At 40.0% G+C, this 14,373-nt stretch overlaps 1 long non-coding RNA gene and 1 other non-coding gene across 2 annotated transcripts; both read right to left on the bottom strand.

The window, feature by feature from the left end:
• Positions 1 to 2,304: 2,304 nt before the first annotated feature.
• On the bottom strand, positions 2,305 to 2,377 carry trnaf-gaa (transfer RNA phenylalanine (anticodon GAA)). The gene has a single exon. It is a non-coding gene; the product is annotated as a tRNA-Phe (tRNA).
• Positions 2,378 to 12,410: 10,033 nt separating this feature from the next.
• LOC142950877 (uncharacterized) lies at positions 12,411 to 13,585 on the bottom strand. Its single transcript, XR_012954530.1, has 3 exons — positions 13,454 to 13,585; positions 12,820 to 12,982; positions 12,411 to 12,631 (listed from the first exon to the last, which is right to left on the bottom strand). It is a non-coding gene; the product is annotated as an uncharacterized LOC142950877 (long non-coding RNA).
• Positions 13,586 to 14,373: the final 788 nt, after the last annotated feature.

The raw sequence follows: 14,373 nt of genomic DNA, 5'->3' as shown, positions 1-14,373 counted from the left end.
ATATAAAAGAAGTAGATGCCATTCCACGGGGAGACAAACTGGTGCCAGTTTCAGCTCCGTTTTGGGTGTTTCGTCAAGTGTGACCCGGTCGTGGAGATTCGGATCGGAGGCGGCAACTAAAAGGAGGTGTGACAAGAAGGATTGACCTGGGGGGGATGATACGGATGGCGTAGTTTAGGCGGCCAGCAGAGTGTTTGGTGCATTTGAGGGCAAGGAGGAAATTTAAGATGAGTAATGAGATCCAACATATTTTCTCGGTAGGTCGGGATGCTTGGAGTGAGTCGGAGTCAGGGGTGATGCCAAGGAATTCCAAGGACGTGCTAGGACCCACGTTATTTTTGTTTTTTTCTGATGAAAGAGGGACGGCGAGTTCCTGGAATGCAGAAGTCAGAGTGTTTAGGCCGTGTGCTGGGGGTGAGGAAGTTGTCTAAGAGATGTACGACGTACAGGAGTTTATGGACGATTGTCAGGATCCAGCAGAGTGCTTCGGAAAAGCAATCGGAAATTGACATCTACTAAAATCAACACGTTTGTTGCAGGTGTAAAGGTGCTGACTGAAACGCCACAAACACAGGATGGAACAGCCTAAAATCACTGCCTATACTATTTTACTATTATATTTGTATTGATCTTTATTTGTGCGCTATTATTGGATTGTTTTAGTTATCGCTGTCAAGGCCAATGGACAGGTTGGGCCACACACACACACACACACACACTGGACACGTTGGCGGCGGGGGTCTGGAAGTTAGAAGCCCGGAAATCAGTTTTCCATGTCTACATGTCAACACTGAAAACAGAATTACTGAAAATCTTCACCCTGGCTGCAGTTTTACAAAAGCTGCATTTTCAGTGAGCTAAAATGCTGTTTGACTTCTGTTGGTGACGTATTTACTCTTTGGTACAGTCAGAGAGAGTTGTGTTGCCCTCCGCTCATAAAGAGATGAGGAGAGCCTCTCGCAGCCCGGATCCCTTTCCAGCTGCATCCCTGGAAAATTACACTTCTAATTCTGACCCAGCAACGGCCAAACAATACACACACAAACAAACACACACACACAGAGCTATGCAGCAATATGCCTGCATGCCTAAATGAACATTCAGCATGCACACAAATGCATATGTGCTCACTCTCATTCAAATAAACATATGTACGCATGCATGAGCTAACACATGTACAACGTAGCTGGGAATGAATGCACACATATCTAAATGTGCACACACAGAATACACAAACAAAAACAGAGGAGACAAAACAATAAGACACACCGTGACACACAGAAATGGTCACAAGAGTGTGGACGCACACACGCGCACACACATGCACACACACAAACACACACACACAGGGCCCTGGCCTGTTCGGCTGGCTGGATCTCTCGGTTGCCATGGTGCCAGTCAGCTGGAGGGAGTGTGAGTGGGCGTCGAGGACGAGGTCTGTTGCTGACTCCTGGCTGGGACACACACACAGAGTGGCACAGTAATGTATGCAGATATATGAACAAACATGGATGTACAAGCATTCATACAAACATAGGAGCTGCCACATAGGAACACACACATAGAGACACACACACAGACACAAAAGGAAGCAGAAGACTGTGCGACTAACCTGCACAAACACACAGATACTGTATGTGCACACATGCTGGCATTCACCAAACCATACACACAAGAAGTGACAAAAGGATGCACACACGCATATATCCCAGGATTTCCAAAGAGGAATAACAGAAATAATGGAAACATTCCTCACAGTGAACAAAGCTGCCGCTGTGCTGCAAGTCAAAGCCACCAGATATTTTACAATGTTGGTCCTGCTGTACTTGTGAGGACATTTCAACGTATTAAGGATCATTTATTGTCATTCTGCAGAACAGGGTTTGCACAGAAAAATGGAGTTGCAGTTCATTTATGCTACACAACAAAACAGCAGTGCATCCCTGTAGTGCATTTCTGTCATTTGCATCAGAAGTAGAGTTGTTCTGACGTAGCCTAAAATACTGGACTGATTATCTGCAAATGTGAGAGAGTCATTGCACAGATATCACATTATTCATCAGCTCATAACACTACACAGGAACAACAACTCTTTACCCAGTTCATACATCCTGTCACATGCACAAACTAGTACTACACACATGGTTAAACACTCTTGTGCACCCTACGTTATCCACAATGATACAGAGAACTACAGATATGGGGTGAATTCATGAGGAGCGCTAGTTAAGGTTAGTTATTAACTATTAGAAGGATAGATCATATGTTTATCGCAGCCGGCAAATTCACCAAAATCCATCCCTATGCCGAAACCCGGGATCGAACCAGGGACCTTTAGATCTTCAGTCTAACGCTCTCCCAACTGAGCTATTTCGGCACTGACTGCACAGGTCAACGATCAGTGTGATAGTATGTCTGACTCTGCATCTTTGTTCTGTACTAGCAGAGTTGACTGCTCTTCATTGTCAGCTCAGTTCAGACAGAGAAAGAGGAGACAGACGACACACTGATGCCAGTCAACAGTTACAAAGTTACATGTTTCTCTCCACTGGACAAATCATTTTTGGTTAACAATTTCTATTTATAATCGGTGAAAACATAAATAAAACTTTAGATAAATACTAGACAGAGATAGGGACTCGAGTCTGCGACTTGGACTCGGGTTGCACTTAAGTCGCACACAAAGTGCCTTGAGAATTGAATTAAGGCTCGTCCTCAAAAGACTTGAGACTTGACTCGGACTTGACATTTGGGAGTCAAGAACAATCCGTCATCGTTACATCTGTACAACATTTTACGCACTATTGATACAACGATACCAGCTGCCATTTCTGACTCTCCTCTCCGAACGCCTGCTGACACAGACAGCCGTACACACAGCCGTACACACAGCGCTGCCGTGCCCACTTGGCCCCGCCTCCTGGCACTCGCTCACATATATACATATAGAAGAGGGTCACACTGTATGGTAATACATACAAGAGATAGAAAATGCGAAAGAGATTAATGCAATTTAATTAAACGTGACACACTTCAACACGCGAGCAGGAGAAATGTTAATTATTCAATTAAATAGCACTCGACCGCTCAACTGGAATAAAATAATGTATGTGTAAAGACAATTACTGTATTATTCTAAAGTCATGCTTTAATTGTTTAGTCTATAAAATGTGACACAATTATCATGACAGGTTTTCACAGATCAAGAAGATTTACAAAGATATAAAACTGAGAAAAGCAGCAACCGGAGAGTTTTTAATCATTTAGCTTGAAAAATGATTGTTGCAATTATGTTTCTGCCAATCAGCAACTTCAATGTCAGCTCTAAATCAATGCAAGACTCACTACTATCAGTGTCTCTTCGACATCAGCGTTTGTTTTTGCTCATTATGTTATTCCTTCACGGTCATGTGACATTCAAAGAGCACTGGTAAAGGTATGATTCTTTCATTGATGTCAGTCTTGTGTCTCTTTCCTCCTCTACATGAACACGTCAGAGAACAGACAAACCACAAGCATCTGGTTGTGTTGAGATAAGCGCTGTAGATGTGGAGCTGTGGTCCACAGCTTGAACTACACATTCAGTCGACTCGCAAAGCCTAAACATATACGACAGAAAATAGAACAGCTCTCAAGCAAAAACGTCAAATCCCCAGAAAGGAGTCGGCCTCTGATGAATGAAGAGGAGACATGTTTGGTTTTTCACATGAATCATGGTGCACAGAAAACATGCAATATGTGAACACAAAAAGAGAAGCTTTCAAATACTGAGCTGTATCTCCTTTGGTACTATATCTATTTATATATATATATATATATATATATATATATACATATATCCGTCCATCCGTCCACTATCCATAACCGTTTATCCCATTCAGGGTGGCATGGTCGCTGGAGCCGATCCCAGCTGACTCATGAATTTTGAAGCTCTTATGTGTCGGTTGCTAACAAGTGGCTAAATGAGACTACTAAAGCTCATCACGCCAAAACCTAGCTGCCTTTAGCTTCGTGTTCATGACGTAACGTCATGCGGCGGTGGTGTGGTTTGTTTACAGGCAAAGTTAGATTTCTACTTCTGCCGATTGCATTTATGCTTCAAAAAATCATGAAAGTTGTGTTCATTCGTGAAGGTTATCTTGCTGAACAAAACGTAAGTATCATAAACGTTTGTTTGTCACAGAGCTTATTTTCTGCATGTTTAATCCACTGGAAACTGTTGTGTCCACAAAACGCAGCCTGCTGTCAACATACAAGTAGCTCAATGAATCATATACAGAGATTTCACCAAATCATACACTTTGACATATTAATAACTCCTATATCACAAGTTTCCTTCAGTAAACTGAGCTCTCTCTGCTGTCCTTCTGTCATATTTGAGTGCACACACACACTTACAAATACCTTCACACAGATCTCAATGCACATACAGTACACACTCCCTCCCACACACATGCATGCACACACATATATGTTAAGCATCTTTATTCACACTATGGAGCCCGCATTGCGTTCATGAATGCAGCCCGCTGGTTAAGTGTGACCTGCAAGGATTCCCTGCCAGCTGTCAACACACGCGACATGCAGAAGGCCCACAAACACACATGAAACAGGAGCTACATGTCTACAGTACAAAGCATTGTTAGTCTCATCTTTTCTATGTTTTGTCCTCATTCATCTAGATATATTATATTACTTTTAATTCCAACACATCTAGGGAGAAGGTAGTATTAGATAAAATAAGATAAAACTTTATTCATCCCGAGAGGAATTGCTGTACAGCAGTTGCAATACAAAGTAGGAAGAGTACGGAAAGTCAAAGATAACAATAACAATACATTGCAAATCCAAAATATATACAATATATACAATGCCAAAATGAAGTTGGCAGTATGAGTATGATTAGGGTAAATGTTTATAAAATACTTAAGAAAACTAGACAGGATTCAAAATGAATTCCAACTTTAATCATATTTATTCAGACTACTTATTTGGAAGTGACAATTCAGGTGAATGTGCCCAAAATACTGGCTGGTTGTCAGTTGCACCGATCAGATTGCATGCAATTCAATTACAGGTGTGACAGGTCACAGTTGAACCATGAGGTGGAACCAAAGACTGTAAAGAATTTTAACGATCCCCTAAAAAGTGTTTATCACGAATTTCTGACATCTTATAAACCAAACATCCAACCAATTATTGAAAATGTCCTGCGGATTTAGAGTGAAAGTAAAAGCCCCGAGAATATTACTAATAAAACACAAACTCCTTCTTTTTGTGGCTGAGACTGTTATCTTACACATTTTACCAAACATTTAGGAGCGATTACATTTCAGTGGCACATCACTACTGTGAGGTTAGTTGTTTTTTTTAGAAAGACAAATTGACTCGTCATAAAATTGACCAACGTGCCAATTCTGACCGTTCTAAATGGGGTTAAGAAGATCTGAAACATTAATAGTGAACATAATTAAAACATATTTTAACCTGAAAACACTGTTCCTTTATACAACTTTAACCAGCTTAACCTGTTATTGTTTTAACATTTAATGATTATAATGTTGTTGTTTTATTACTCTTCTATTACTCTTCAGTCTGTCTGAAAACAGCATATTCCTAAATTTGACAACTGTATATTTGGCCTTTATAGATTACTTAAAAAGAGCATTACAATCGTATTCACCGAAAATATACAGTACATTGTTGGCTACAGTGTTAATTGTTGCTAGATATTTACTGTGATGTTTTTACAGTAAGTTACTTGTGAATTGCTGCCAGTTAATTATAAGTATGTTAATTGTAAACATACTGTGTCACTATTTTTCCTTTCAGGTTAGTTCCAGTGTCCCTGCCGCGACTGTATATCTGAATGTTTCTCATTGATCAACACCACCATCTAGAGGCGAGAGGCATGAAGTGACTCCACTTAAAACCTATTGAGCCTGTTTTCACTCATCTCAGTCTGTGACATTCATGTTATCTCACTGGGAAGTTCGGATGATTTAGTTCAAATCATGTGTAAAGTATTAATTTTGCTTCTATCTCTTCAAAGCTCTCTGTTTTTAAAGGATCAATGCTTGAATGAAGATCGACTCGCCTCTACTTAATGACATTGTCTAATCCCTCTCTGTTTACCTCGTGCAGACCAGTGTTTACATTCACATCAACATCGATGATTATTCATTCTGAGTTTGTACAAACAGTATGTGGTTCTGACTGAAAGAGTGTTAGTGTTTATGTTAGCGGGTTGTCTGTGAATACATTATCACCGTAGCTGACAGCATGACACACACACACACACACACGCACATATCCTGAATCACAGCAGTATTTCTTCAGCTACTGATTGCACTTTTGTCCCTATTGAGTGTTTTGTTTTTTACAAATGAGTAACAGAAAAAATACAGAGAGGGAGGATTGGGAGACAGATTAAAACAAGCGTCGTGGGTGAGTTAGAAACAGGTTTGATTATTAATGAGGTATTAATCCCTCTCTCTCACTCACACACACACGCACACACAAACACACACACACACACACACACACAGCAGGATTCTATACAGGTGAAGGAAAGGCTTTGTTGTCAAAAAACAACAACCTAAAGCTGTTAACAGGTGTGCGTGGTTGCTAACTTGCTGTTAGTATGATACAACTTCTGTATGATAAACAAGATGTGAGTGTTTATAATATGTCCACAAATGTAGAATTAGACCAATGGTACACAAATTGTATACTATTTCCTTTGAAATATTACAGTATGCAAACACAGGACACTGCACCAACATTAATATCCCACAATGCAATGTGTACTGAGTGTGTGAGTGTGTGTGTGTGTGTGTGTTGGGGAGGCATGTGGCGTTAGACACTGGAGACGGGGGGGGGCTGCATTGAGAGAACGTTATCCGTGTGTGTGTGCGTGTGGGAGTGTGTGTGTGTATATGTGTATGCCTGTGTGTGTGTGTGTGTGTGTTTGTGTATGTGTGTGTCCTTGGGACAGGCCCACTGTGGCTGGAGTGCCACACAATGGGATAGGTATGGTTGCCAAGGTAACTACTTCAGCCCAAGCAACCGTGGCAACTGGTAGCTAAGTAACAGAAGCCAAGCAACAAAATGGAGAGGGGGTGGGGGGGGGGGGGGGGGGGGGGGAATAGATAGGTAGCTATATCTGAAGGGGTGAAATTATGGGCTGCCAAGTGTGTGTGTTTGAGTGAAATGGAAGAGAGACGGTTATTAGACTCAGGTTACATTCAGTCTGGATGATGAAAACAGGGAGAGGCTGTCCGACTTTACGACACAAGATTCAATTTTTATTCATTTAGAAGAAGCTTTTGTCCAAAGTTGTCACAGCTCTGTCCCTTCTCTCCTGTCTCTTTATTGCTATCAGCTTATTCAGTGCACCTGTCTGCCTCCCTCATCATCAGCCTAACTCCCCTCACCTGCCACTATCCAGCCACTATATAAACCCCTGCCTCTCAGTCACTCACTGCCAGATCATTTTCATGTCTACCCGCCCGTTTGGCTCGTCTTGTTCCCGGTCTTCCCCCGTCTTGTTCCCGGTCTTCCCCCGTCTTGTTCCCGGTCTTCCCCCGTCTTGTTCCCGGTCTTCCCCCGTCTTGTTCGTCTCTTGTCTCGTCCGTGGATTCCCTGTTATGTTCCTGTAAGTTTTCTGTTCTGTTTTCACGTTTCATTAAATACCTGCTTCACTCTACGCCTGGCCTGCATTTGAATCCTCCACCACACCCTGTGACAAAAGTGATGTACACATGTGGTACAAGCCAAGTCACAGCAGTACAAGGAGAAGTCTCTAGTTGATAATAAGTGTCTCAACACTTCCTTCCTTGTTTCACCTCAGACAAGTGTCACATACAGTAGGTGTATCCAAAATTAATCTCTTCTTTAAGGGGGGGAGAGAGAGAGAAAATGAGAAAAAGAAGTGAACTACAATATTGTCCCATTATGAAAAGTTCTTATAAATATTCTGGTTTCAGGGGGTGACATTATTTTGTTTCATGATTTTTACGAAGTATTTGTTATGCTTTCACCATTGTTGCATGACCTAGGAGTCCACTGGTTAATAGGCATGTGACTATAGAGCCAGCACAAGATAATTCAATCTGTATTTTAGTGCAACAACTGAAATCGGCACAAATAGCTGGATAGGGTGTCAGTGACAATGAGGCCGATATATTCAAGTGTTTCTATGTTTACCTCCTATTATAACTGTAATTCCTCTTAATTTTGAAGACTTTTTTAGGAAGTTGCTTGTGCACAATTTATTATTTTAATAATAAATTACAATTCAGTGAATTTATATCAATTCACTGAATTTGAATCCTCCACCACACCCTGTGACAAAAGGGTGGGGAATCCCCCACACACACACACACAGTCAGAGTCTGTTACAGTGTGCGTCGGTGTTTGTGTGACAGTTTCCCTTTTTTCTCACAGTTTTGGGCAGGAAGACATTAATTACCACCGACAGAGAGAGAGAGAGAGAGAGAGAGAGAGAAAAAAGTTTTCTCAGTAAATCCACGTGACGAAGAACTGTATGAGACAAGGGTACTCTTATCACAAAATGCACACATGTACGGACCCCCCCCCCCCCACACACACACACACACACACACACACTTGACAATGCTACTTCCTGCCTTTCACTCTGTACAGGCCAGTGGTTCATCTCCCGTACAGCAGAGGGTGGTCTAACTCAGGTGCTGCCCACTACCAGAGCCTGGCTGATGTTTGAATTGAAAAAAATATGGATGTTTTTCTCCTGTAATATGGCATTAATCTGTGATCTTCGCTGTGCCACAAAATAAGGGGTGGACTGGGTATACTCTAAAAGGTCATGATATGTTTATAAAGTGGCTGTCATGTGAGAATCACATATCTCAAAAAATTTAAAATTGTATCAGTCATTTTACAGATGATCCAAGAGGCTTTTTAAATAGTTTATTTAGCTTATGAAGTAGGATCATTCCCCCAATCCATAAAGGAAACATGTCATCCTTCAGTTTATCACAAATGTTCAAAATCAACACATCCAGAGTTTTCACTGGACAGGAAGGGGATCAAGAACAGTAATCTGAAGTAACTAAAACCGTCAGATAAATGTAGTAAAATGTACAATATTTGCCTCTGAAGTAGAAGTATATAAAAGCAGAAAATGGAAATACTCAAGTAAAGTAGAAGTACTAAGTCACCTTATAGAGTAACCAAAACGTACATGTTGAAGCTAATTGGCTACTACATGACAATATGGACGGACAACTCATCTTATATTGATATAAATTGTAAAGTTCTTACATGTATTCCTCTTTTACGCAGTAACGTTGGAGCTTTGAGCTGATTGGTTCACAGCAGAGCCGTTTAATTAGAGGCACGTCATCTCCGCTCACTCCATTGGACCATTTATTTTACAGCAATGGCGGCTCATAGAGCCTCTCTAGCAGCGTGTACTATCTTTGTGATGGACTAAACTAGCAGATTACGAGACGGTTAACCAATACCAGCATTAAGCTAACGAACCATACCGGATACAATTAGCAACACATAGCAGTAAACATGGCAAGAACAGCCTATGGATTGTAAATTCTGTTTTGTTAAGGCCATTTTATCAAACATTGTGTAATTAGAGGGATAAAGGCTTCTAAACTGGATTTTTTTGTGGGATGGGGGAGTTAAATATTAATATTTAATATCAGATTTTATTAGCTAAATATAACATTGGGCGAGTGATTGCAGAGTTGTGGATGTAGGTGATGGAATGAGCTTATTCATTTTGGAGTAGGTGCCATTGTAATAAAGTTAATGGCACAAAATAATAACAAAGAGAGATATTTTTTTTTATCGCTACTGGTATGAATTTAGAGCGCATATTTGAGACTTCTAAACATAATGTTAATGTAGGGTTGAGTTATTTTAGGCTTTGTGACTCTGTTGACCATTACCTGACTATATTATGTTGCAGCTCAGCGGATTTTTGATTGATGGATATGGGAGGTGGAAAACACAAGGTAAACTAAGAATTGTTAGCTTTCATTTTGTTAATTTTTTGTTCGCTTAGAAAAAGCCATTTCTATCTACATAGGGAGCGGGTCCACTTCCATGGAGTCCGCCATTTCGCACCGCAATGTTTCTACAGCAGACCAGAACGAACACTGGTACTTTTAATTGTTTTGGTGTAATTTATTATCACTCTGCAGCGAGTATATCTTATCGGCCCTCTATGTTGGGGCTGAGCTCCTCCAACTACACACACATAAATACACACAAGTACACACACACGGCAATAAATCAGCACACAAAGCTAATGCAAAAAGGCTGCGGTGGAGACACTGAAGTGAACCAGGTGAAATTAAATTATTCCAGTTGATGACAACTTTGTTTGTTACTGTTAGTGCAATAAAACAATTACGAGTAAAAAGCCAATATCATTACGTCTGTTCAACCAGCATAAACATGTAAACGACAGCAACCCTTAATTCAATTGGCTCTGTCTGCAGTCTCTCCTCCACCACCGCTATGTTTACACAAGCACCAAATCTCAGCCAAAAGCTTTTATTTTAACAACATATACAAACCAAAACCAATTGCATCAAGACGAAAAATAATAGCCACCACCCTGAGGTGTAGCCAAGTCTTACAAACGATGCCCTGAGGTGACATTATTCATAGTTTACCTCACAGCGAGTTGTAAGCTTATCGTCATAAAATTCCACAATGTTACAATTCAGATTCTCATCATGTACTTTGTAAGGATTTTTAAAAGCCTGACAACAATCCAAAGAGATATTTAGCAGCATCTATCCCCTGTCAGTCAGGAAAAGCTTCTCGGTTTTCCTCTACTTCTCATACACTTTCTGTGAACCAGCTCCAGGGCTTTTGCCTTGTGATGCTGATAAAAACTCCTTCCTCCGGTTTACAGCTGTGGGAAAGAGATCAGGTTCAGGTACATAGATAAGAAAAACATTTATGTCTAAAAGGATTTGGGTCGACCGGTAGATTGGAAGCAATGTGTATGAGCATGTAGATACAGAACAGGTATAACCAAGTTTCACCAACCGTTCTGAAGAAGACATTTATTCTTAAAACCCACTGACTTCTTTTCACAAAGATTCTGACATTCACTCATGTTTTCTTCTATGCACACTCAAGAGCACCCTGACACAAATTTGAGTGCTGTGACATGTTTGAGCAAAATGATTGGTTATTGTGTTTTGTTCAATTCTAAAGGTGTAAAACAAATGATTCAAATTACATTTATATATGCTGGCTTTTTGTCTGGACGTCCATCCTCAGCAGTGTTACATATAAAGTTACATATACATGGCTTATTTAAACAAATTAGGGTGTTTTTATGGTGTTTTTAATGGATGCTTGTGACTACTTAAAAAACTAATACTTCTGCTTTACTACTTTAACTTGTAAAACATGCCCAGGCATAGTCCTTTACCATGGGGCAAATATGTAGTCCCTTGACCCCAAAGCCTGTGATAAACTCCACTGACAACAATAGACCCATCACTCTGTCATTTTCCCTCTCTGGGTTTTGTCATTCTGCACCTGGACTGAAGACACACACACACACACACACACACACACACACACACACACACACACACACACACAAACAAACACACTTTCATTTGACAGCTGTGAGCTATTGGAATTAATTCGCATAAACTTCCTCTTCCCACTGTAGGTCCAACGGTAATACACACACACACACTCACACACACACACACACACACACACACACACTCACACACACTTCTCCTTTAATTTCAAACTCTATTTGACTAAACAGTCTTTCCTTGAAAAGCCTGTGGTTATTCCCCACTGGGAAAATACAGACACATAGACACAAAAGAAAAAACACAAATGGGTTTGGAAGCCATTTAACTTTTATTTAACAGGGCAGTGTCAACATAAATATCGATAGTGTACAAAATAATAATAACCAAAATAAAATACTTGGACGACCCAGCTTGTTTGGCAGCGAAACAAGCCAAAGAGATTTTTTAGTAGCAAATTAAAAACTGCCGTGTCTGCCCGAAACAATGGCAATACATTTGAATTCCTAAATTGCATGTCAACGACTTGAAAACAATTGAGACATAAGTTTTAAATTAAATAGTCGGGCTGAATACCAAGGTAACTAATACAAAAGAAAACCTATAAAGAATAATTTGAGATACGTTGATGTTCTCTCAAAAAGTAGTTTCAAATAGTGACAATATCTAAATGTACTGCAATGTATTCTCTACTAAAATATAAAAATCATATACATCAGTAAGAACATTTCGAAGATATGCATAATCAGCAACATTTGTAAACTATACTAACTATACTATGAACAACATTTTAAAAGTTTAATCAGTAAGAACATTTTGAAAATTTGCATTAAGACCATTTTGAAAATGTGCATCAATATCAACATGTTGAAAAAAATAAAGTGAAGGTAGGCTTGTGCTTTACCTCTTAAGAGTCCTGTGAGGTAGGTGCATGAGGAAAAGTCTGGGTGGTTGTGGACAGTCCTTATTTATAGAGGAATCTTCTGGGTCAGGTAGAAATGGCCATCACCTTGCTGGTGGTTGTTCGTCTCCATAGATACATTCTAGTGTTGCCACTGTGAAACAACAACAAACAAAATAATTAATCAAAAGAACTCTAGAGTCAGGAATGTACAATAACAACGTCCAATCAATGCTTATGTAGCTGATAATACCAAAGTGTCTTGTCGCTTAATGTGGCAACGTCAGTATGTCAAAACAACATATGGAGTAAGAGAGTGAGAACGTGACAGAGTTCACTGACCTATATGAAGTCCCATTCAAAGTCCAGGAGGTTCTTCAGTAGTGAGGAGACGTGTGTATTGACGGTGGTAGACGTCTTCTGGACGATCACACCCGTCTTCTTGGAGACAACCTTGCCCCGTATGGCCTTTGTTCCTCTCTCTGGATTAATACCAATGAAGTGCCTAAAATCACAATAGTCTAAGATCAGAGACTGAATGAAAACTGGCAGTATTACTTCGCACTGGAGCCAGTTCACATATTACGCCTCTAATAGAGCTCATAGGCAGCGTGATATGAGAATTGGCTCCACTGCATAGTAATAATCTGACGTAATTCAACAAAGAAAATATTTTTAAGATACAGAGAGATCGGACGGGAGCATCAAGCAGCAGAATTATCTTAATATATGTATGAATGCTTCATGTTTTTTTTGTGTGTGTTGGTGGCTTGAAATATTTTTGTTACCTGACCAATCTTCTGCTGAGTTAATGTCTGTGTAAATACCGGTAAGTAACTCATACCATCTTCTGCTAAAGAATCCAAACTATCCTTTTAACTGTGCAAAGTAATGATTTGTGGTTATTAAGGTTTCAAGAATAGTAATTGTCCAAAGAAATACTATAATGACGACAAGGAAATTAAATGATTCTTACCTCGGAATGAATTCTAGAGTACAGGCCGCCTCTTCTTGGTATTGGAGGTTGAATATATAGTAGATCACAAACACAGCAGCAAGTCCCGTCAAGAAATTTGGTGTGATGCCCTTAGCTATAACACGGCCCTCAAGGGTGATCATCCAGCGTCCAGTATTGACTTGCCCTGTTCCACCTGAAACTTCAAGTAATAGCAACATCAGAATGCCTCTCACCTTGAGTAAACATCTGTAAATTCAAAAAACAATGGCCAATCTGATGTGTAATATGTCAACCAATGACATGCATACCAGGCAGTATCAGGCAAGGACTTGCAGGTAGAGTGAGCTGTGGTGGCAGACACCTGTAGGGAACAGACAAAGACACCCATATTATGAATACCATATGGTTTTTAAGGAGGAAAATAAACAATGGTCAATAATCAGAAAGCACTGGGTGAGAGTAACCTAGAGCTAAAAGGATTGGGTTTAGGGTTAGGGTTAAGGTAAGGTTAGGCCTGAGGTATTCTCAGTCAACCTGCTTTGAAAAATAAATTGAAAAGATTTGAAAAGTCTGACTGCAATCTGGCATAACACACTTCAAAGTTAAATTAGGTGTATTTTTATGAATTCTCATGTGCCTTATATAAGCCAATATCGAGGCACAGTTATGACCACAGATCATGCAGATTTCCAAAAAATACTGTAGTGTACTGTAATTTAAAACATTAGGATACTGTTTAGGGCCTCTGTGCAGTTACTTCAAATGGGCCAGCCCACAATGCATTGCAAACTACAGTACAAAACCGTATTACATTAATACAGTAGATTACTGTTAGAAATTGGCTGTAAATTAACAGCAATTGGTTACAGTGTGGGACAACGACACTGATTCACCAGAATTTGTATAGCGTTGATGGCTTAAAGGGATAGTTCACCCCA

Source organism: Anarhichas minor, unplaced genomic scaffold (assembly GCF_050575085.1).
Source record: "Anarhichas minor isolate MPS153535 unplaced genomic scaffold, ASM5057508v1 ptg000003l, whole genome shotgun sequence".
In the NCBI taxonomy this organism is placed as follows: domain Eukaryota; kingdom Metazoa; phylum Chordata; class Actinopteri; order Perciformes; family Anarhichadidae; genus Anarhichas; species Anarhichas minor.
This window is presented reverse-complemented; position numbering and strand designations above follow the sequence as displayed.